Source organism: Drosophila mojavensis, unplaced genomic scaffold (genome assembly GCF_018153725.1).
Source record: "Drosophila mojavensis isolate 15081-1352.22 unplaced genomic scaffold, ASM1815372v1 contig_16, whole genome shotgun sequence".
Taxonomy (NCBI): Eukaryota; Metazoa; Arthropoda; class Insecta; order Diptera; family Drosophilidae; genus Drosophila; species Drosophila mojavensis.
The window spans coordinates 2751332-2775056 of record NW_025318693.1 but is presented as its reverse complement, the minus strand read 5'-3'; the positions used below and the strand labels follow the sequence as shown (position 1 = coordinate 2775056).

At 35.1% G+C, this 23725-nt stretch overlaps 1 protein-coding gene across 2 annotated transcripts in view; it reads right to left on the bottom strand.

The window, feature by feature from the left end:
* LOC6573660 (cardioacceleratory peptide receptor) overlaps nucleotides 1-21212 on the bottom strand; it is a 48460-nt gene extending 27248 nt beyond the window's left edge. For both annotated transcript variants that reach the window (XM_001999690.3, XM_032729298.1), the window contains exon 1: nucleotides 20535-21212. The gene's annotated coding sequence lies outside the window, so the exon portion shown is untranslated. The remainder of the gene's footprint in view (nucleotides 1-20534) is intronic.
* Nucleotides 21213-23725: the final 2513 nt, after the last annotated feature.

Sequence of the window (23725 nt, the reverse complement as noted above, 5' to 3'; positions counted from 1 at the left end):
TTGTATTTATATAAATATTTAAGCTTTACTATTTGATTATATATATATATAAATAGATATAAAATTAATTTCACTAAATTTGCAATTAATTGGATGTCAAATTAGTTGATGTATTCAGATCAGATGGTATATTATAATTACATATATCGATTTAAGACAATATGATGGCAATAGTAGACTTATCAATGATGTGAAATAAATTTGATGCAGTGGAGTTACAAACTTAATACAAGCAGACGGACTCGCAGGTCAGACTCTCTTCTCTATTTTATTCATCCAGTTGGGGATTACTAAATGGGGTTAAGGAGAGTGCGTCAAACATCACTTCAGTTTTAATATATTATTTATGTTGGCCTCACCCTCTTCATAGTGCTGCAAATATTTCAACAAAAGAAATGTAGTATCTCCCTTCATATATAAACTCAGTACAGGGTATAAGTCGTATAAAATTTGGAGCTCCGCATCAAGTTTCCACTTCAATGCTGATAAACAAGTTCATTACAAGTTAATAATTAAAAAAGCTTTTAAAAAGTTACTCAAATATTGTTGCGCAATTTTTTCCAACGAAATTTTAAAATTATTATTATTTTGACTGGAAATTCCAGGCGGAAATATTTATTAAAAAATATAAATATCTAGTAGATTATTTAAGTATGTTTTTTAAAAATATTTTTATATGTATTAAATTACTAAATTATTATAATAAATTATAAAAATATTATTACTGTTATTATTATATAATTAAATTTGTTCTAAAATTTTGTTACTGTTTTATTTTGGGTTTCATGTCGAAAATATTTAAACATCCTTGATGTAAATATAATATAAATGCGTTCGAGCTAGACCAAAAAATACAATTTGGGCTGTCTAACGTCTATCTGTATAAAAAGTTCGCATGTTTCGAGACAGATGGATTAAATTGATAAATTTGAATTGGAATAAATAAAATTAGCTGGAACCGGTTCGTTGGTCGCCTTGACTTCAACATTAAAATTGTGCTTTATGCCTATGTAAATTGAGAAAATCCTTAAAAATAAAATAATATAATCGGCTCAACCCATTTGGACTTTGCATAAGCAGTTTGGCATTCAAGTTTAAGTCTATTGCAGATGCTGCTGCTGCTGCTGCCGCTGCTGTGCTAATGCGCATTTAATTTGCATGCAAAATATCTGAAATATTCGGCAAAGCTTCTTCTATTCATGGCCTAGACACGAGCTGAAGCTAACGCGCCATCGAGTATTTGATTTTATTTGTTTTGCTCTATGCTTTGGTTCACTTTGATTGACGTATTTTGACTAAGCTGTCAGCCGAAATGCAGACAGTTTCAGACAATGAGAAGCCAAAATTCCTGGGCTGCGACACTTTTCTTGCATTGGATTTATTTATTTTATTTTTATTTTTTTCTGTTGGCCACAATTGGCGTTGGCATCAAGCCGCGTTGTGTTCGACGGGGAAAAAGCAATGGCAATGGCAGTGGCAGTGGCTCAACTTAATGCAGCTCTTGTTTTTTGGCGCCTTGAGCGGCGAATGAGCAGTTCTCAGTTCCCAGTTCACAGCTCTCAGTTCTCGGTTCTCAGTTGAGATAGAGAGAGATGGAGATGGGGAAGTGTATAGTGGAGCTTGTGGCATTTGTTACGCCAATTCGACAATTTGAAAATCTGACAATCTGACAGCTTAAGAGCTGACACTTTCGCCTTTGTTAGTTGCTGCGTTGCCTCCTGCACTGGCAGCAGGAGTCGCGGCAGCAGCTGCTGCCTCTGCCACATGACTTTACGGCCACTTGCTGCATATTTATGTTTTGTTTTGTATTGTTTGCGCTTTTGATTGCGACCGCCATTATATTTAAGCCATTACGTTGTCTGCGCCCAGTCAGAGAGTGTGTATGTGAGAGAGAGAGAGAGAGAGAGAGAGAGCATATTGCCCGGACACGGCGTGGCGTCGCCATCCTGCCACGAAATGAAAAATTGATTCAACTGCAAAAATACGAGCATGGCCTGCCCAGCACACAGACTTTATTGGGTCAGCAGACCTAGCAGCAGGCCACGCTGCGTTGTATTTCTTTTTTATTTCTTCTCTTTCTCCTTTTCTTTTTTTTTGGCATTTGTATTGCATTGTTTCTGCACTCATATTTTTTTTGAGCTTATGCTTTGGCTTAGTACACTTTGCGTTATGTTTATGGACGGGAGCTGGGCCACGCGTTGCGCCCCTTCAGAATATTGCGTCACATGTGCAATTGCAGTTCATGGCAATCAGCGCAATAACGACACAAATTTAGTATTTCATTTCAATTTTATGGAGCGTGACGTGTGCATGCCACATAAAGGATAATTGGCAGTCGAGTATGCCATGGAGACAGGCGAGCACTACTTTCGCAAAAATAAACATTTTAACTGCAACGGCTTTTTTTTAAATTTTTTTATTTGTGAGCTCACTTTTTGTTGTTTGCTTTGCAGCAAAAAGCGCTCATATTTGAACGAGCTGATAGTCAAACATACTAAAAGATGGCATTGTTAGATTGACTTTGTCTCTTTGCCTCTCGAACAGACTGGCAGAACTGTTGAAAACTTTTTATGTTTGCATTCAATCTGGTCGACAGAAGTTATGAGTCACACTCGAAGCCACAGCAAGCATGAGCAGCACTTGCTTTTTGAAATACAACAATGGCCTGAAGCAATTGAGAAACCTATAAAATGGGTGATTATACTGCTCTACCAAAGAGTGCTTTTGCTAGTCAAATACTTGGCAGCTAAAAAGAAAAGGACAAATAATTAACCAAGATTTAGTGTCTGAATAATGAACGCACTCCTGGCAATACTCTACATTATTGAGCCAATATCGAGATGGCAGACAATTGGCTAGTGACTATTGCTAAATTTCTATAATAAATGTAAAGAATCAAATTATTCGTATATTGACGACTTTTTGCTAATGTTACTTTTCATACAAATTTATTTGCCAATATATATATTATTATGTTTAAATAAAAAAGTCTAGAGTATCTAGTATTCCTAAAAAAGAAATGTTAAATACAACACTTTAATAGCACGAAATGTAAATAAATAAAAATTAAATAATAAATAAAAAATTATTCTAATGATTTTTTCTAGACACTTAGCTATAAACTATTTTATTTTATATAAGGTACACCAATATTTAAGTAGACAAGGTAAAAATTAACATATACTTTTATTCAAATTTTACTCTATTTTATAAATAAATGAATAAATAAAAAAAAAAAAATTAAATGGGACATAAAAAAATATATAAAATAAAATTCAAATAAAATAAATTAAATATCTATGTGTACAATGCCTTCCTTAAAAATAATGTAACTATAAATTAAATTATAGCAATATTCCAAAAATATACAGCTGCACATTAAAGTTAATTTTTATGGCACCTTAAAAAATAATAGAAATTGAAGTCTCTAAAAGTAGGTGGAGATTTGCGATGTACAGCTGCGATTAAATATTTGGCTAAAAACAAAAATATATTTTTAATACGAATCACCAGTTGAAATGAATAGACGCATACATACAGTGTATATAATGTATATATACTCTATAATTAAATATGAAATTACAACAGTCTTTGATAATTTCGCGAACTTTAACAGCTTAATAAGGAGAAATTTTTATTGTAATTGTCTTTTGTTTTGATTGGTTGAAGGTCGTTGCTACTGTGCAATTGCTTAATATTTTCAGCTGTTTAATGCTGAATAGTCGCAGGGCAAATGCCAGACAAAATTAGTCTGGCTTAGAGGCCGTTAATGGGACTGTCGCGCATCTCAAGTAGCCGCTAACTGAAAATCTAAATGGCAGACGAAAATAGTCGCACGCAATTTCAAATGAAGCCTTTGCTACAAATTTGGGAAAACGGCTCGCAGTGCTGTCTCAATGGCAGCGGCAAATGAAATGCTCAGATACGCTGTAAGGCAACGTCAGAAGGGTATATAGAATGTAGAGAAGTTTTTAATTTACTTGGATATCTTTTTGGCTTGGCAGAGTTTAAGTTGTTCTCGAACTACATAAGTTCATTTAGTCACTCACAACTGTTCTTTAGTTCAGGGAAAACGCATTTTTCTTGCAGCTCATGCTCGGTTATTTCAATTCGAAATGGAAATGTAAACGACATTGAAAACTTGCCGGATGAAACTTTTGCCAGCATCTTCAAGCTGGCCAGCATGGCGCTGGGTGTCTCCAGTGGCCAAACAGCCGTCGGGTCTGTCGTCGTGCGGCATTGAATGGCATTTCATTTTATTATTACACACAGGTGTTCGTGCATTTGTATTCAAATTTGTAGCACCTGTATAACAGTTTGGGAAACAATGAAGCCACAACAGACGCCGGCAAGGGGACGTTCTTGTCTGGCAGCTGCCACACAACCACGCGCAAGGAGACACACGTAAACACACACGTACACACACACACACACATTATAAAAGCGAGTGTGTGTGTGTGTGGGCGGCCTTTTAGCAAAAGTTAGACAAATATACGCAAGTGTGTTAGCCAAATCGCATCGAAACATTTGCCACTTGAGATTCTGTTAGGGCACGCCGCTAGCGATAAATTTGAAGTTTTCACTCCTATCAATTGCCAGACATTATGATTATGACTTGAAATAAAGAAAACTTTGGCGTACGTGTGTCTGAGTAGGCTGTCATTTAGGCAGCTTGCTAACCAGACACAAATATGTCCTTGTATTCTTTAAGCTGACAGCATTTAATTCTGCAGCTGCACCAAAGAAGGTAATGTCAAAAAGGAAAGAAAAGAAGAGGAAAATTGCGTGTACGACATGTTGTGCGGCCTAGACAGACGCGTGGGCCTTTGCTTAGTTATATTTAAAGCTTTCAGCACAAAAACAAAACTGAAACACGCAGCACACAACAACAGTTTCGCAATTGATAAAGTCTTGCGACTGCCAAGCGGATTTATTATTAATTTTCGACACACGTACACGTCGAGGACGACACACACACCCACACACTTAACACTGTTGCTTTTTATAGATGCCTTGAACTCATCGACAACTGATCAAAAGAGTATATACCGTAACCCATAAGGAATATGCATTCTTGATGTGAGCGTGAGGCGCAGTCGAAAGAGTCATGAATATATGGATATTTATTTATTGATAAGAGAGCACTGCCGAATATGCTCTGTACATGATCTATAGCGCAGAGCTAAATACTCGAGCATAACGAGTCCAGCTGATCTGAGTGCGCCTATATAATAATATGTAGCGTAATCAAACGAGTCATAGTCATATGCTCTCTTCGTGTCAATGTCGGGCCCACGATCTATACAGAGAAGAAGAGCGCAAGTGATATGAGTGGGTCTCTGGCACCTATATAAATATATATGCCGAGTCGAACGAGTCGTGCTCATATGCACCCATGATCGTACCCATGATCTATATAGAAGAGTTGAAGCCTCTTCTTAGTCGTTGAGCGAGCATAAGAAAATCAACTCTATAAGCATATGAGTTTAGATCCATGTTGAGTGAGGCTCTGTCGCCTATAAAAGGCGAGTCTGCTGCAGAGCTCGTTCAGTTGTCTTTCGAAATTCCTGGCAGTCAGTCGCTATGCAGTGCAGTGTGTGTGTGTTATATTAATTTTAATCAAATTATATATATGATTAAAATATAATAATATTAGTACTAATGTTTATTATATTTATCTATTTATATATTTAATTTTATTTATAAGATAATAGAATTAATGTAATATTAAGACAAACTTAAGAATATGTAGTACATTTTTAAATATTTTCATTTAATTATTTTATTACTATTATAAATTTAATTTAATTTAAATTTGAATGTATGAATATGATAGTAAAAATAATTATACAAATATATAATTAAAAGGATGATAAGTATAGAAATATAGATAATGATTTCATGCCTCATATTTATATACATTAATATTTAAGTACTTATTTGCTTAATTACTACTTTGTATGTCTTTACATAGAAGTCAAGTTAAGTACCTGCAGTCGATATTTACTTTACAGGGTATCTTCTAATCACACACTGTCGCCTTAATCAATTTGTCTTTTCTTTTTTCTTATGTATTTTCCTGCTTATCGGCGTCTGTCTGTCAAAATGTCAACAGCTAATGTGTTCTTATTGCTGCCGGAGCAACATGTGTGTGGCTCGAGGCCAAAGGAGGCGCACACAGTGCGTATGAGCGATATGCGTACAAATTTGAATGACAAGCTCTTGTAAATTGATACTTTAATAATGCCTTTAGCTATTCGCAGACATGCCTGCATTATTTGCGCATTAAATGGACCTAAGTTGAGCACTTTAAATGCCACCACAGACGTCTGCCAAATCAGCCCACCCAAGCACGAAGGCCAACGAATGTGAATGCGAATGCGGCCTTAAAACACACAAGCCAGAGGATGCGGAAAACTGTTGGGCATTACTTGGGCACTTGAGTGCTTTGGCATAACGTAGGAGTACCCTTTATTGAATGCTTAAATTTAAATAATTTGCACCTGAATGGGGCAGCGAAAACAAAGGCATAAATTATGCGGAATAATTAAATTCATGGAATTGAATCAACGAACGAGCGAACGAAGGCACGAACAAATGAATGAATGAACGCAGCCGGATGCTGTGGCTGCCACCTGACCACGCCCGATTGCCCCGAGCCCATTTAGTCAATTATAAATAAATTATGCTGCCTTCGGCAAATATTCGACTGCATTAGTTATGCCAAGCCGACGCGAAATTAATCGCCAAGGGGTAACGGGGGCAGGCATTAATTAGCCAGGGTGGCAAAGCAGCGGAAATGCCTGTGAATAAGTTATTAATATTATTTATGTGTACTTACGAGTTGTTATAATGCTCATTTCAAGAGACCACTTTGTGACTACAGTCCTTTTATCGCTTTGCCACCCACATTCCCTTGCTTGACTTGGCTGGAGCACTTTTGATTAAATTTCCCAAAAAGTAATCAACTTTATAAAATATGCAACAAAACTGTAATAGAAATCGGCTGGCCAGCAGCGGCAGCTGTAAATGAAACTACGTTGCCCAAGTTACCCCAGTCTCCTCCAAAGGCAGATGGACAGACAGACAGCTAGATCGGCCGACACATAGACAGACGCACTGACTGTCGGACAGCGGGCACGGAATATATTCTTAGATTCCATAGTAGTATATAATTTATGCGGTGCACACTGTTTGCTGGCGACGCGTTTTCATCTTAAATAGAATTTTGAACTTGACTTAATTAGACAGAAGTACAGCGAATAGGGAATACCACAACCGCAATGCAGACAAGTTGAATTAAAGCTCCGCCCTGACCCAAATAAAATGCTAAACAAAAGGCTAACAAAAGTTCTGCATAAAGAAATTTATTTTATACTTTTAATTGTCAAAAAAAAAAAAAAAAAAATATTAAATATCAATGAGAGGGAAAATTTTTTTGTCATTCATACTACAAGGAAATAAATAAATAAATAATTTTTAAATAATTCTAATGAAATAAATATTTCTTTGCACTATTATAAATTAATTGAATTATATTTTATAATCATATATCAGGTAAAAATTTAAATATATTTATAAAAAGGATAAATTAAAATAATAATAAAAAAATAAATAAAAAAATTAAAATATTTATTATAAATTATTCTCTATTTATTATAAATTCTATACTGCCAGAATTCTGAATTGATATAAAAACTATATTAATATAAACATTTTATTATATAAATTGCCAAATGAATATAAATGTATATACATTAATACTTTCACTCCAAATATATTTGATAAATAATGTAACTGGAACTGATAAATGGGTACATTAGGTGCAGCTAGAAAATAGCTAAATGAACATCACTTGTCGAATGTTCAGTTCACGCGTTTGTCACATTGCCAAGCCCAGACCAAGAATCAGACTCATGCCCGAGTCTCTGCCCAAAAGGCCGTCGCGCGTTAATTAATCAAAACTGTTGAGGCTGCTGCTGCCGTTGCTGCTGCTGCTGTTGGTTCTCGAGGTGGTGGCGTTGACTGGCGTTGGTGGTGCTGGCTTTGGTGTGACTGGTCAACGAACTTGGCACCGCATTTGTCGCTCTGTGCAAACAATTAAAGCAGGGCAGCCCGATCAAAGTGCATTGCATTGGTGTGAGTCCAAATAAGCCAGATATTTAATTAAATGCTGAATAAGGTCGGTAGCACGTGTTGCGCCAGGAAGTGGCACAGTCCCAGTCCCAGTCACAGCTTTCCATGTAAATTTGTAAAAAGCAATTTTAATAAACGCAAACAAAAGTTGCGATTGCAGGCCAGCAAGTCAAATAATATATACACATTCAAACATATACAAAAAAGTTGCAAGTTCGAAATTGAAAACTGACGAAAGGAAATGGCCACAGCGTGGGCGATGCCACCGAACCAAAAGAAGTACAAACAAACCCAGAGACAGAGACAACGCGAGCCAGACATATGTACATGTGGCTATATAGAGCGACGACAAATAACAGATAAATGGATCTCTCAACACCTACAGAAGCAGCAACAGTCGGAGAAGTCGCGGCAGTCGTAGCAGCAGCCAGCAAACTGTCAATGGGCAGAAATCAGAAATTTCACTGGTTTCAATCTGCAATGCCAAATACGTACATATATGTGTATATGTATATGTGTATGTCTGTATATATGTATGCCACATGGGGTATGGCAGAACAACTGTGCGACAGCGGCTTTTTTGGCAGGCCTGTAATTAGAACAGTGAAGAAAGGAAGAGAGAGAGAGAGAGAGGGAAAGTTGAGGTGCGGGCAACGACCAAAATGTAAATCAGAAGGCGTGAAGTCTAAGACAAAGCTGCAAACATTTTATACCCAGCATAGCAGTTTTTATAGGGTGTCTGTATAATATTTTATATAATATATATACAGTGTTTGGCATTTATATTAGGTTTTTTATTTTCCAACTTCCAACGCAAATAAAACACGTAATATTAATTGAAATGAAAAATGTTAAAATAAAAAAATAAAAAAATTAAAAAAATGTTCGATAACCTCTATAATAAGTTAGAATAAGATTGAAAAATGAATTAATTGAAAAATGAAAATTAATTTGTGTATGAATAGTCGCAAATGAATATTTAATATTTTAAGTTATGTTACTTCTTCTTAAATAAATAAGAATATTAAAGGATAATGTATTATGCCAGGTCTGTTCATCTTTCTATGTAAATGAAATTCTAATAAGGAAAATTTATATTTTATATTCCTAATGCTAAATAAAATATTGTATTAATATACGTCCTTTGCATTTCGTCTGCATTATATTTATAATTACAAAATTATGCTATAAAGATTCATAATTAATGTAATATTTGTATGATTACAAAAAGAAAACTTGAGCTGATCAAAAGCAAATCTTAATCATACACTAAATATAAGTTACATACGATAGTCACGATAGTTTACAGGGCCAATTTATTTAATCAATACTATAGCATACTTTTCAGCTGTTGCAAGGGGAGTACTGGGTATTTTCTAGTCGATACAGTTTATCTGCTGGCTGCCAATCAGAGTTTGCCAGTTTTTCGGCGAGTTAGTCAGGCACACAGCGAGTTAGTCAGGCACACAGCGAGTTTTTAACTCAGCCAAGTTCCAGACATGTCACAAATCGTTCAGGTGTAAAATAATTTGTCTCGCTTTTCTCAAGCAATCGAATCAATAAAAGACTTCAATGCTGCAAATGACAGTCAAGCAACGCCATTAACAGCAAAAATAAAATAAATAAAAATAAAAATGTAATAACAAAAAGCAGCCTCCTCATTTGATGCTGCTGCATAATACATCTGTGGCTGATGCTCCTTAATTGTACTGTCTTTTGCCTCCTGCGGTGCGCGGCTTTGACTTTTCTTTGCCCCCGCCTCTGCCCCCGCCTTCAGGCCTTTGCCTATGCTCGACACGTACGCGACATCGTCATTGCACAGGATTTTACTCCTTTCATGTGGTCTTAGCGCAGCTCTTCGCATCTGTTTGCATACCTCCACTTGTCGCCGTGTGGGCTAATGCAGGTGTGTGCGCGTGTCTAACCTTTGATTGCCCCACTTTATTCATAGACAAAAATCAAACACATGTAAATAGAATTGAGTATCGCACGTGCAGTCGTATTTGCTTGCATGCGTTTAAGGGCCATTGTGCATATTTATTTTAGGTTACATTTGTTTTTATGGGCACATGTCTATGTCCCACTGATTGAATTTCGCTTTCTCTGACGTCATTATCAGCATGATGATGAGCTCAAGCCTATAAAGAATATTATCTCATTCAGCTTATCGTGTGTATAACAATAATATTAGTCATTCAGTCTGAGCCCATTTAATCATAATGATAAATTGTTCGTATTGTTATAAAAAAAAGATAATTGACATTAATTTCAATATTCAATTCATTTTTGTAATAAATGAAAACATTCGCATTGATGCCAAACAGAAATTATATTAAATTATATTTTAAATTTCATTAAATAATGAATAAATGAATTCATTCAAAAATCAATTTCAACTCAAATTGTTTTTATTTTTTATATTTTTATCAGATGTACAGAAAATCATTTGCTGTTTTTATATCCGATTCATGGAAATTGCACCTACGTTGCTTTCATTGAAAATATTAATCAAATCATTTCACCTGAAAGCTACTTAATTCAATTGATATATCAAGCGAATTTCGAATCGATAAATACTTATGGATACGCAGAACTCCATAAGCTGCACAAGCAAAGCTGAAGTAAGTTTCCATCGCCTCAAACATCCTGAAGGGCGAGCTGCAATAGTGTTTGCATTCAAATGCATCGCAATGCATTCGATTTCAGTTGGTTCACATCGAGAAACATAATTTATCTGGTTTATTTGACAGGCAGTCAGACGATGCGAATTATCAAGTCACTTTTTGAGTAAACCCAAAGATGAGAAATGCAATTCTCTGCCTGCACTCGACTCTCAATCATATTTCAGTTGACTTGCATTGTCATAGCTGCAGGAGTAAGAGAAGTAGCGAAAGGGAGAAGCAGCGGCATCAAAGTCAGCTTTTTAATGCGTTAGGAATTATGAAATGATTTGAAAATAGCTTTGGAATAGTTCAAGTAAAATTTAAACACATAAATCAAACGTAAATATTAAAAAATAAAAAAAAAATAAAAAAATAATAGATTTACCTATAATTGTATAAATAAAAAAATAAATAAAACAGAAGTAATAGTTATCTAGTCGAAAAAAAAAGATATTTGATTTATTTTAATAATTATTGTTTTTTGTATTAATTTATAATATAATTTATGTTTAGTTGACATTGTCAAAAAAAGGCAAATATACAAAGTTCTTATTTTATTTTATGTATTATTATTTAATACTGTATTTTAATTTAAAAAAAAGTAATTTACATATAAAAAATATTTATTTTGTTATTCTTCATTTTATTTTTTTAATTATTATGAATTTCATTATTTTATTTCATTAGTATTTAATTATTTTAAATTACTATTAGAATAAAGAGTTTATGCTCTAGGGTAAGTTTCTCTTCTCTTCATATTTTATGTTATTTATATACGTGTATTATTCGACTACGCTACTCGCCATTTCCAGCCATTTTACTTTCAATTCTGTTTAAAATTTCTCATCTACTCTTTCTCTAATTATTCTCGCATCAAATTTCTTTTGCCTATACTTACGCCGCAGGCACAGCATTAAATCCATGTATAAATAATTGGCTAATTAAATAAAATAGACAAGTCTTTATTTAGAATTTCTTAATAATTGGAGTCAGAGTTGTGAAAAAGCTCAGCTGTTCTTAATACAGTAGAGGACGGCCCAGCATAGATATAGAGTTATCATCTTTAATGGTACTTAAGCAATCAAAAAATGTATTTCCGTTGATTTTTATCAATAGGGAATATACTGAATATTAACTCTTACAGCATATGAATATTCGGCTGGACATGGCCAGATGAACTCAGTTATTTATTCTGATTAAAAATATTTATGGGGTCTACCACGCCTACTTCAACCTACGCAAATTTTCATCAAACCACTGAACCCCAAATTCTCATTTTCCATGGGTTCAGGGAATACAAATTTAGTTTCAAATAAGCTATGCCGAAAACACACAAATAAACCAATCCCATTTCAGATAGTTGGTTCATTCATAGCATTGGCTAAACTTTTACTCAACAGCAGCTGAATAATTGTGAAAGCATTTCGGAACTAAAAACATTTTTGTAACCAACGAAATTTGTACAGCATTGCCGCTATGAGAGCTGGCAGCTGTCTAGCGCGTTGGAGTGACTGGTTGAATGGTTGATTGCCTGGCTGCATGATTGCTTGACTGACTGCATGATTGCCCGACTGACTGAGTGAATGATTGCTACAGTTGCAGCGCGTGCAACATGTTAATGAGTAGTCGTTCCATTAGCGAACAGAATGATTTTCTTTTGACTGCCGCTGACATCATTTGTGCGCATTTAAGGCAAATTATGAAGGCTGCACTGTACGCTGCACTGACTCGAGTCACTGTTTTTGTTTTCACTCACTTTGAGGCTCATGACAGCAATTTCCCTCATCACAGCTGCGCCCGGCGCTGTATTTTGCCAATGCTGGAGTCGTGTTGGTTTTCCTGCTGACATTGCTTATTATTGTCAACGCCCAGTTGGTAAACAGTCGAATTCCAATACAGTTGACACAGGCAACAGGGGCAACATGGGCAACGCGGGCAACATGGGCAACATGGGCAACCTGCCAGCTAGCATACATCACGCTTATCAGAGCGGCCTGTCCCACACATGGCCCAATTAGGCAACAAAGAGAGAGAGAGTGTTGTAATCACAGCTGCGATAAAATTGTGAAATATGTTGTGGCTTATAGCCCTGGCTATCTGCTCAACTGGCTCCAAAGCGCCAAGATTTATGAGACATTTAAACTTGAATTTGTCTCTTTGGTCACGCAAGGCAAACGCTTTACGACCTCAACGCCAGGCTTTAATGCTTTAATGTCTTGCTAGCTTCAACCGGCAACAATAGCGAAATTCTTGGAAACAACTCTGGTAATCAATCTTTACTTTGTTGCTTCAGCATTATCATTAGCGCCGTCGCACTCAGTGCCGCAGCAGCTGTTCCATTAACCTTTCTTCTTCTTCTTCTTAAAGTGCTTTAAACAGCCTCAAACTATTATATTCATAATATAATATTTGTGTATCAAGCGAATCATTGTTGAAATAGATTTTTAAATATTATTTGTCTGCCCGAAGTCCTAACAAGTACTTATCTTAATGTAAACTCAGATAGATAGAAAAAACATGACAAGAAATAATGGATTCTGCCCCTAGGCGCAGCATTTGACACTGCGAACTGGCTGTTGGCAAAAACGCTTAGTTATTTTAAATACTCTATGAAAGTGCAAATTCTGGTTATGCTGGATTTGTTGAGGTGCATGCAACAGGCAGAATGCGGCGTGTCAGAACCAATAAGTGTACATCATCTAGAGTAGGATGACATGCTCTAGAATAGTGAAATTTGTTATGTGGGGAAGGCAAATTTTCTTTTTCAATTCGATTAATTAAAATATATATCATCTCTTTTGCTCTATGTTGCTCTTATACGATAAAAAAAAAACAAAAACAAAAAACAAAATCATAACTAAATTGTCGTTAATCATCATCAAGTAAGAAAAAAATAAATTTGAACTCAAAAAAAAAAAAAAAAAAAAAAATTTATTAAAAAAAAAAAATTTAATAAATAAATAAATAAAAATAATAATAATAAGCTTAAAATTGTATTAAATTTCTAATTTAGTATTCTTATTAAATTAAATTAATTTGCCTTCAATCATAGCCTTAATTTTAATTTTTTTAATAAAAATAAATTTAAATTATTAAATTATTAAAAAAAAAGAAAAGAAAATAAACAATAATAATAGTAAATATAATAGTCGCTTTGCAACGAACGTATTAAAAACCTTTTCAAATTACAGCTACTAAACTAAATATCCTGCCTCATAATTTTGCATTTATTTTATGCATTCCTTATATCTTTTGGAATAATGTAAAAACAATTTTTAATATTTCACTTCAAGTACTAATATTGTAAAAATGTATATAAGATAACTAGCACTTTTTGTAATTTGCCAATATATAGGTATACACAATGAAATATGTAGATCATATGCTGAAAATTGCATTTCTATTCGGCTCAATCCGTCCGCTAAACAAGTTGGCATTCGGTCAATTGGGTGAGCCACGTGGCAATCAGCGCCAAGCTCACATTCGAATTCACATCGAATTCTATTCAGAAAGAAGCACAATACAGATTGAATTGTGTGTGGATTGGCAGCAGGTTTTTAGGTGGCGCAGTCGGTACTTTGATAACAGCCCATGGAGTGGGATGGATGGCAGTGGAGACTGAGATTCCACTCCAGGTCGAGGTGAAGTTCTGCTCTGTATAAGCAGGCTTAGCTGCTGGAGATTTGATAGTGCATGCTCGTTAAGGGTATTTTGTAGTCGAGCACTACAATATATTCTATGAATGGGGGCTCATGCTTATATACAAATGTGTGCTTAACGTGTGGCATTACGCATACGCCACGTTGTGTGGCGAGCATAAGCGAGTTAAATATGCAAGCCAAGTGTTTTTTTTCCCAATGGGTGGGCACATACACACACACACTCACAAGCTACACATGATTAACGTTGCTGACAAGTGTGAGTGGCAACTGAACGTCTGAGGCTGTTAATGCATTCGTGATCGTCCCATAAATTACTTTTGCATTTCGCGCACGGCCAGCAGTCCCCGGGCGGACGGCAAAAGTGGTTAAGCGATATGATATTACCGTCCACAATAGCGAGACAATAACAATAAAAATGAAATTATTGAAACGTCCAACGAGGACCGATTCACGCAGATGGATAATTGCGCGGCCAATAAAAATTAAATGCACATTGAACGGGGCGTTGTGTCGGCCGTCAAATGCACTCGATAAATAAGCCAAAAGTGTTAAGAGCACATAAATTGCACGTAATGTGCGAAATTAAATAACTCATGCAACGGGATCTCCTCTCTTAAAGACATGTGCTCGCCGCTGGGCCGAATGTGCGAGCCGCAGCAAACTGAGGCGAACGCCCACTGGGACAGCCGCCCATTAATGTGGCGGTGGCATCATTAAAAAAGTGCCGCACACAGCACAAAAAACGACAATGCTGCGGGAGGGGGGAAAGATGAAGAAAAAGAAGCGCAGCAGACAGTCAGACAGCCAGACAATTGGACGGCCAGACAGAGAGACAGACGGCACATTATTGGTAATCACAATATTTATGTGCGTTTAACGACACGACAGCCAAAATTGTTGAAACAAATCATTGACAGCTGGCGCTGAGCTGCCTTCGCTGCCTTTTTTAACATCAGCCTCCACTGGGTCTGAACTGTAGTCCTCGTGTCTTATAGTGTCTTCTTCTGATTTCCATACCATTTTCTCATCTTGCACTTCTATTGCCTCGTTTTTGTTGGTAATTGTTTTTTTTTTTTTTTTTTTTTTTTTTTTTTTGCTCAACGAGACTTTTCGCAATAAATGAGTTTTTTTACTCCCGCAAAGTAAGGCGCAGGAATTTTGCGAAGGCGCTGACTAAGCCACTGACAAATTATGCCAAGAATAACCTAAAGCACAACTCGAACAATAATAATTTATAATTTAGAATTTACATGTGGATGGGTGTCGGTTTACTCTTTAATATGACTAAATTAAAATTGATTTTCTATATCTGTGAAATGTTTGTATTAAATTTCATGTATTTAAATACAATTTTTAAAACAGTATTTTAATTTTAAATCTGTAATAAAAACAAAATAAATTTAAATAATATAAATATGAATAAATTAAAATATTTAAAAAAAAACTAATTTGCTGTTGAAATTAAAGTAGACTTTAATAGGAAATTTTCTTATTAAAACAAATCTACAAAAATAGCCGCGATTCCTTAAAATATATTGTGTTCATATTTCTATATTTAACTACAATTTTTAAAATAATATTTTAATTTTACTTCCTACTATTGGGGACGTACATCTGACTTAAAAAAAAAAAAAAAAAAAAAAAAAAAAGTCGATAAATTCAAATATTCATTATTTAATATTTTATTTAAATGTTAAAAATCTTTCCTATTTTAAAAACAGATGGACAAATCGCCGCAGTTTAGCTTTATTTGCTTTATAGCTGGAACGCAGTTCTCAGAGTTAAATGGAAATGACATCTGATTATTATTTTTATTTTAGTCTAATATACGAAACAAAGCAAAAATAAAAAAATTTTTCCCTAGTTTCACTGGGAGTACCTAGGAATAGCATATGTATAAGCAGCATATAAGAGCGAAACAAGCACAAAGCACAGACTATTACTGAATAAAAAGTACATTTAACTGAATATAGGGACTTCGCTTACAGCTAAAGCTTGAAGAAAAAATACGGCTATACAAGGCCGTGCTTAAGACTGGACTAACGCGTTAGCTGTGGGTAACAGCCAGAAAGTAATGTTGCAGCGATACCAATCCAAGAAGCAATGAACAATAAGAATAACTATAATAGCTATATTAACATGCATAAGGAATTCCAGATTCAGCTCGTCGAAGACAAAGAAGAAAAATTAAGTAAATCCGATAATCTATGTATGATCTATGAAAAATACATGTGCACAAAAATGAATTAGCCTAGCACTTCTAGAAAATACAGAGCAAAAACATCTAAAAGAACGTCCTGGGCCTTTTAAAAAAAGAATAGAGTGTTTCAATATGTGCATTGAGTTTATTGGGGACTAAACCATACTGTTGTTAATAATTAGTACTGAATTAATTTGATAATTGTTTAGGTTAATATGATTATATTGCAAATTAAACATGAATTTCAAATACAAATATGAATATATAAATATTATTGGTGGATTTAAATTTATTACTTATGTCATGTGAAATAATTTTAGTTTTTTTTTTGCACATTTATAATACTTTGAATCATGTGAAATTTGAACAATTTATATTAAATTATAATCGGTATTAAACTAATTGCCGGATAATATTATGCACAAATATTTCAAATTTCATTAAATTTATGCAAAGTCCAATTTTAGACAATATTTCACAGTTTTGTTATACAGCACGTTTGTATATTTATTCCTTTTTTTTTTTTATTTTTTTTTATTTATTTATTTATTTTTTTTGTATATGTTTTTGTATATGTTTTTGTGCGCTTGTTTCACGTATGTTTTATATTTTGACAAAATGTATGCCCTAATTCTGCTGACAAACATTAATGTGACATTTTTCATTTAGTTTTTGTCGCGGCAATTCCGTGTGTGTTTCGCTGTTGTTGCTATTGTCAGAGAGCAATCGGGCATATATTGGAAAACCCTTTAATGCACGAGGCTCGTAAATGCATAGCACAAAGCTTAATTGAAAATGTTGGAATTTTTTTGGCCAGTTTGCCTTTAATTGTGTGGCATTGTTGTTAAAGTGCCTGATGAAATTAATAAAATGAATTTCTCAGAAAATTGCGCTGCCCTAGAGCCCAGAACATTTTGCGAGCGCTCACACAAGATACATGCTGTACAATTGGTAAAAAATTATTTAAAATTTATTTATTTAAGGGAACACTTAGACTTTAAGTCGGTCTCTTGGGTAATTTAATTTGAACAAACAAATTAGTTACACTTAGTTTAAAGCATCGACAAATTGATTGCACGGAAAATTCAATTAGGTGTCACAAATCAACGACAGACTCAAGTTGAGCCCATTTCTCTGAACAGAGATAAGACCTGGCGGAAGCTGACAGACAGTTTGGATACAGACTGTGTGTGTCTGTTGGGAGATGTGGGTTGTGTAATAGACTACTTCCTGTTTTGTCAGTCAGTTGTGCAGTCAATGACTGATCAAATTTGTCAAGTAATTGCCGAAGCGCAGAAGGAAAACTAGACAAGAATTTGAAGTTTTCATTCTGCTAGAGAAGTGAGTTTTTATTCAAATATATGCGATAAAATAGTCGACAACTGCCAAGATATTTTCCAGCTAAGCATAAGTAGTAGTCTTATATGAACTTAAGTAGCTACTAAGGCTATAAGCGCATAATCAGAAATGCAAATGTGGAAGACCCACGGCTCAAGCATTGAGGAAAAATTGAAAATCACAGAACTGAAATATGCCAAAGCAAATGGAAAATGCTTAAATACAAATACCATTTGCAATTTTACACGCACGTATTTCTATTACTTTATGGGTATGAGAATATTACTATAAGCCGCAATAGGAGTGGCTATGTGTGTGTGTGTGTGTGTGGGTATGCTCGTTCATACGTGATCCGGCTGGTATTGCCATTGCATACATCTCGGCAACTGCGGCGATGGCTGCTGTGAATTGACTTGGCTCACTGCTCGGCTCGGCTTTAATTTTTCAACTTGAGTGGCTGCTTACCAAGGCTTATGCTATGTCTTTCATAGTGTGGGGTATTCCGGGAAACATACTTATCGGATTTGTAGTCTGCAGTGAATGTTTTGCGGTTTTTCTTATGCGTTGCGCCCAAAGCATCTCCCTCTAAAAGTTTCTCAAACAATCTCTGTATTTCTTTGGAATCTGTTCTGCTCTATAAAAAGTTTTAAATTTTTGTCAAAATGTAAGCGTATTCGGGAATGCCCGATTTTTCATGCTTGATGACATATTTATGCGCATTTCACAGCTGCTGTAAATCAGCGCTCGGCCTATCAACATTGCCGCACACGGCCACGCCCACATACTTCCACACAATGAGCCGCCGCTTTAGACCCTTGACAGAATGTTGTACAAAAAACCGCATGATTAGCTAACCCAAAACTCTCTTTCTGTCTGTGTGTGTGTGTGTGCGTGTAAGTGATTCAGTATTCTCCTGCCAAAAAAAAAAAGAAGGACAACTTCACATATGCTGCCAGCATCGTATTGCATGTGCGCATCGCCTCGCGTCCAGCTAACAACTTCATAAATATGTCGAGCATGTGTATCGCATAACAGCTCCGTCAAACCTCACAGACTCCGACTTGCCCCAAAGTCGTCCAGCTTTCTCTCAAAAAAAGAAAAAAAAAAAAAGAAAAAAAAATCCCCAGGCAGAGATTTGTGCGTGTCATCGCTCAAAGCGAACCATTTTTACGCTTCCGTTCAACAACAAAATGGCATTAAACGCAGATCAATCACAATCTGGACACCGAACTGACCCACATGGACACATGATATAGGGGCCAGGGCGAGCGACAGTGCTCAGACTTGTGGGGTTAGAGTTTCCACCCATGCCCATAACTGACATTTGAACTCTGCCGATGCTGGGGTGGCAATGAAGTTTTTCTATTTGCTGCCTTTTCTGCATGTGGCTAGAAAGTGTGGAGCAGCCTTAATTTGTCTTCGGTTCCCTGCGCTGCTAAGAGCTACAAATTTATAGAAACCTTATCACTATCGTTGAACTTTATGGTATCTAGCAGCACTGGCCATCGTTCATTAATTACTTATGCTTAATTGATTGCGAAGACATTGGTAAAGCCTCAGAAACTTCTGCAGTGTGGAATGTTTCTGCTCGATTTTGTTTGTGAGCTGTGGCAGCCATAGTTTGGCACAGTTTTTGCTCTGCATCTCAGCAGAGATGGAAACTATTTGATTTTGTCTGATCAAATGAACTGAAAATTGTCACCAAGTTGATAAAACTTTGCCATGGTTTATTCAATTAACATTTGCTTTCACTGCATTGCCTCAGCCATTGCAATGGACAATGAATTTTTCAGCCCCAACTGAACAAGTCAAATTAAAAAGTTTTAAATTAAATCGAACTGCTGACAATGTTCTTTGTGACACAATCAATGAGAAGTTGCTTCGATTCGACACACACACACACACGCACACACATATGTATATATATTTGAAAAATGAAAACAAATGTTTGCCGTTTGCAATTAAGAGTTAATTGCCGTTCAAGTGATTGCATTAAATTAATTAGTTTATTTATTCAGAGAGTGTTTAAAATAACGTAAATCTCATATCTCTCATCTCATTCGATATTTATGCACATTGGCATATTGCATTCAGCAATTAATTTGCCTGCATTTAGCTGTGAAATTCCACAAATTCCCGTTTACAATAACAATGTGTGTTTGATCAAAAATGCAAAATGCCCCCACTTGGGGGAAGCACACGCATAAATTGCGAATGTAAGTTTTCACTCGACTCGAAATGCATAGGGAAATTACAACATGATTTATATCCAAGTGCATAGTGAAAATACTTTTGGAAAATTACTTTGAGCCGCAGACGGGGAGCACTTAGAGGCGTATTAATTAAATCAACTGCAAGGCAGATTGATATACAGAAATAACTCTGTGGCAATAATTGTAATAAATCGAATGACTCTTGCAAATGTTAAGATTTATCACTGTCAACTAAATATACACATACATATGTATATGTAAATTGAATAGATACTTAAGAGTCCGAGGCACGACGCTTAGCTGATAATTGCGCAATACTCACTCAACTATTTGCCGGGGCATGAATTCAAATTGCAATTGCAATTCGATGTGTGTTTGCCGCTTGGCTTGCAATTGCAATTGGGCCTGAGTTGCAAAGTGTTAAACAAGTGCCGCCAATTTGCACGAACCACTTGTGAATTGCACTTGAGTTTTGTAAATTTTTTGGCACGCAAAAATTTCACCCGTTGCCGCGCGGTTTGTCTTCTTCTTATCGGGGCTTTTGACGAGCTGCAGCTCACAGTCTGTCTGTCGGCTGTCTGCACATTCTTCTCTGCACGATGCACACGCGAGTTGGCCAATTAATTGTTAACCTTGTTTACAGCGACACTCGATTTGACACCGTTTTTAATATTTTCGTCTTATTTTTATTTTTTTTTTGGCCACGTTTCACGAATCGCACGCGCGCATAAATCTTGATCTTGTTGCGGTCAATTAGCTTTTAGCCAATATCCTTCCGCTGCCAATTGTCAATTGCCAACTACACTTGGCCGTTTCTTTCGGCTTGCTTGCCGAAGGTTGTGGCTCCAGTTAAGTCTTAAACATAAAACACGTCCACATTTCATTTGTGCCTATTACGAATAATACTTCGCGATATTCCGCACACAAGAGTCTTGGCACTTCGGGACGTAAGCTATTCGCCGTCTGGCTCATTCACAATTTCGCATTGAACTGAACTGCTGTGTGGCATCGTCGTGCGGATTTTCCTGTTTGCTGTTGCCGTTACTGCTTCTGCTGCTGCTGCTGATGTTGCTGCTGCTGCCGTCAAAGCACAGTGGCCACGCAGAAGAAAGCTAGAAAATTACGTTCAAGTGAATTATATGCCTTTTCTCTTTGTCTATGAAATTGTTTAGTTTATTATGTGTTGTTTACAGTCTTAATTCTATATATGTTGTGTCGAAAAATGATATATCCTATTATAAATAATGTATAATATAAATATTCTTATTAAATACTATATATATTTTCAAATAATTAAATTGTTTAAAAAAAATAATGATTTTTTAAAATTTAGTATTAATATTTGATTTAAAATTGTTTGCAATTTATTAAAAATTGTTAGTTTAATTTATATTAAGCTTTAAAATATAGTTACTAATTTTTTAAATTTTATTTCAGTAAATATGCATACAACAAATATGAGTTGATTAAATTATTTATGAATTCTAAATTTATAAAATGACTAATTTTTAAATATTTTAAATTAATAAATTTGTAAAATACTAATATTGTTTAATATTAATATTAATTAATTATCTTTCTTTTAAAATTTTAGCTTAGTATTTATGTACGTATATAATATATAATCTTATTAAAATTTTTTGTAATTTTATTTTATTGTAGTGTATATGAAAAAATGATATAATTCTAGTTTCACTGTTGTGAGTCCACTGTGCAGCGTTGACGTCGCTGTGCGCTGCTGCTTGATTTCACTTCAGAAAGCTTTGCCGGCGCCCGAAACTGAGCCAGTAATCTGAACAGCTGTTTTTTGTTTATGTTGCCCGACTGGTTTTCGCACATGTTGCGCGCTAACGTGTTGCCGCTGCACTTGAATGTTGCACGTCAGTGGCTGCCACTGCACTTGATAATGAGGATGCGCGTTGACATGTTAAGTGCCTTAAGTACTTTGTAGTCAACATTTGTAATAATTCAACTATTTAATTGAGTTGTCAACGTGGCCACCAGCAACATTTGCTGAGCAACACAAATGCTGCCCAGCAACATGCGTAAGCTTTTTGCATAGCAACATTGCAGCACGATGCTCGAGCGAAAGCTTTCTTATCAAATTGTGGCTAATACACACAATTGAAACACTAAACAATTGAAAGAGCTAAAATTAATATTTATTTCGACTTCTAACATAAACTTTTTTCTATGATTTCTAATTATAGATCTGCTAATTGGAAAAACACATCTAAAAAATTGAAATAAATGTTTTATGTTTGAAATGATCGTAAAATTAAAATGTAAACATTTCGTTTGGTTCGTGTTTTTGTGAAACATTTCGTAGTCCGTCATGTTTTTGTTTTTACTCATATTTATATTTATGCGTTTAATTGATTTGAGAGACGCAAATATGTTGACCCAAATACCAACGCATTCAATTTCATTTCAGGCGATCCATGCAAATCAGCCAGGCAAAAGATCAGTGGACAAAAATCTTAAAGGCAAAACATATTCCCACTTATTTAGTGATATGCAGTGCGAGCAGAACTCACCAGCTGCTCTTGATTCTGCTTTAAATTGTGAATGCGTGACAAAAAGCCATCAAAATACAAATAATCGTCAACAATCAGAGTTGAACAAAGCAATTTGTTATTGCATACAAAATGGCAACAGCTGCGTTTATGAATATCGCATTTTGACTCAATTCGAAAACTTTGGCAGCAACACATAAATAATCAAAGTGTTCGCTTTTTTCTGTTTTTTTTTTTTTTTTATTTTACTTTTGCCAATATTCAGTTGGTAAATTTATTATTGTTGTATTTATTTATTACGCACATTTAGTCATAAAGCACAGCGAAATGAGACGACGGCAATGAATGCCGACACTCGTCATGTTCGCCTGTCAAGTGGGGAATGCTTTAAGCAACAGTCGAGCAACAACAATAAAGAGCGCTTAAATTAAACAAATACGAGCGAGTAAATTTATACACTTCTTCTGGCCACACACGTGAAGCGATTATATACTGAAGAAATTGTAAAATATATACACTAAATATAAATATATCTGGCGTCAGCTTTGTCATACCCTCGACAGCAACTTAAGAAAATATGTTAATTACAATTGCATAAATGTTTTAAAGAAAGAATTTACTTTGCTATTTTTATGTAAATTTATTAAATGCGTATTTTTACATTCATTCACGTAAGAAATAAGAGTTTATTGGTTATATGCTTCTATATTATATACAAAATTATATACTAAAACTATATACTCTTATATATCTTCGAATTGTAAAATGTATTTTTTAGTATCTCAAAGACCAGAATAATTGAAGTGCTAGACAGTTCAAATTTGGAATGTGTGTACACTCGGCTTGATCACACTACACCAGGAAGCTATGTCGGATGTATCTACAATGTGAATAAGTATTCTGCGGTCGGTAATGCCTGACGGCATAATTAATAATTATTTGAAAATAGCTCTTATTTATTGAAATATCTATTTATTAGTATTTTTTTATTTTGTAT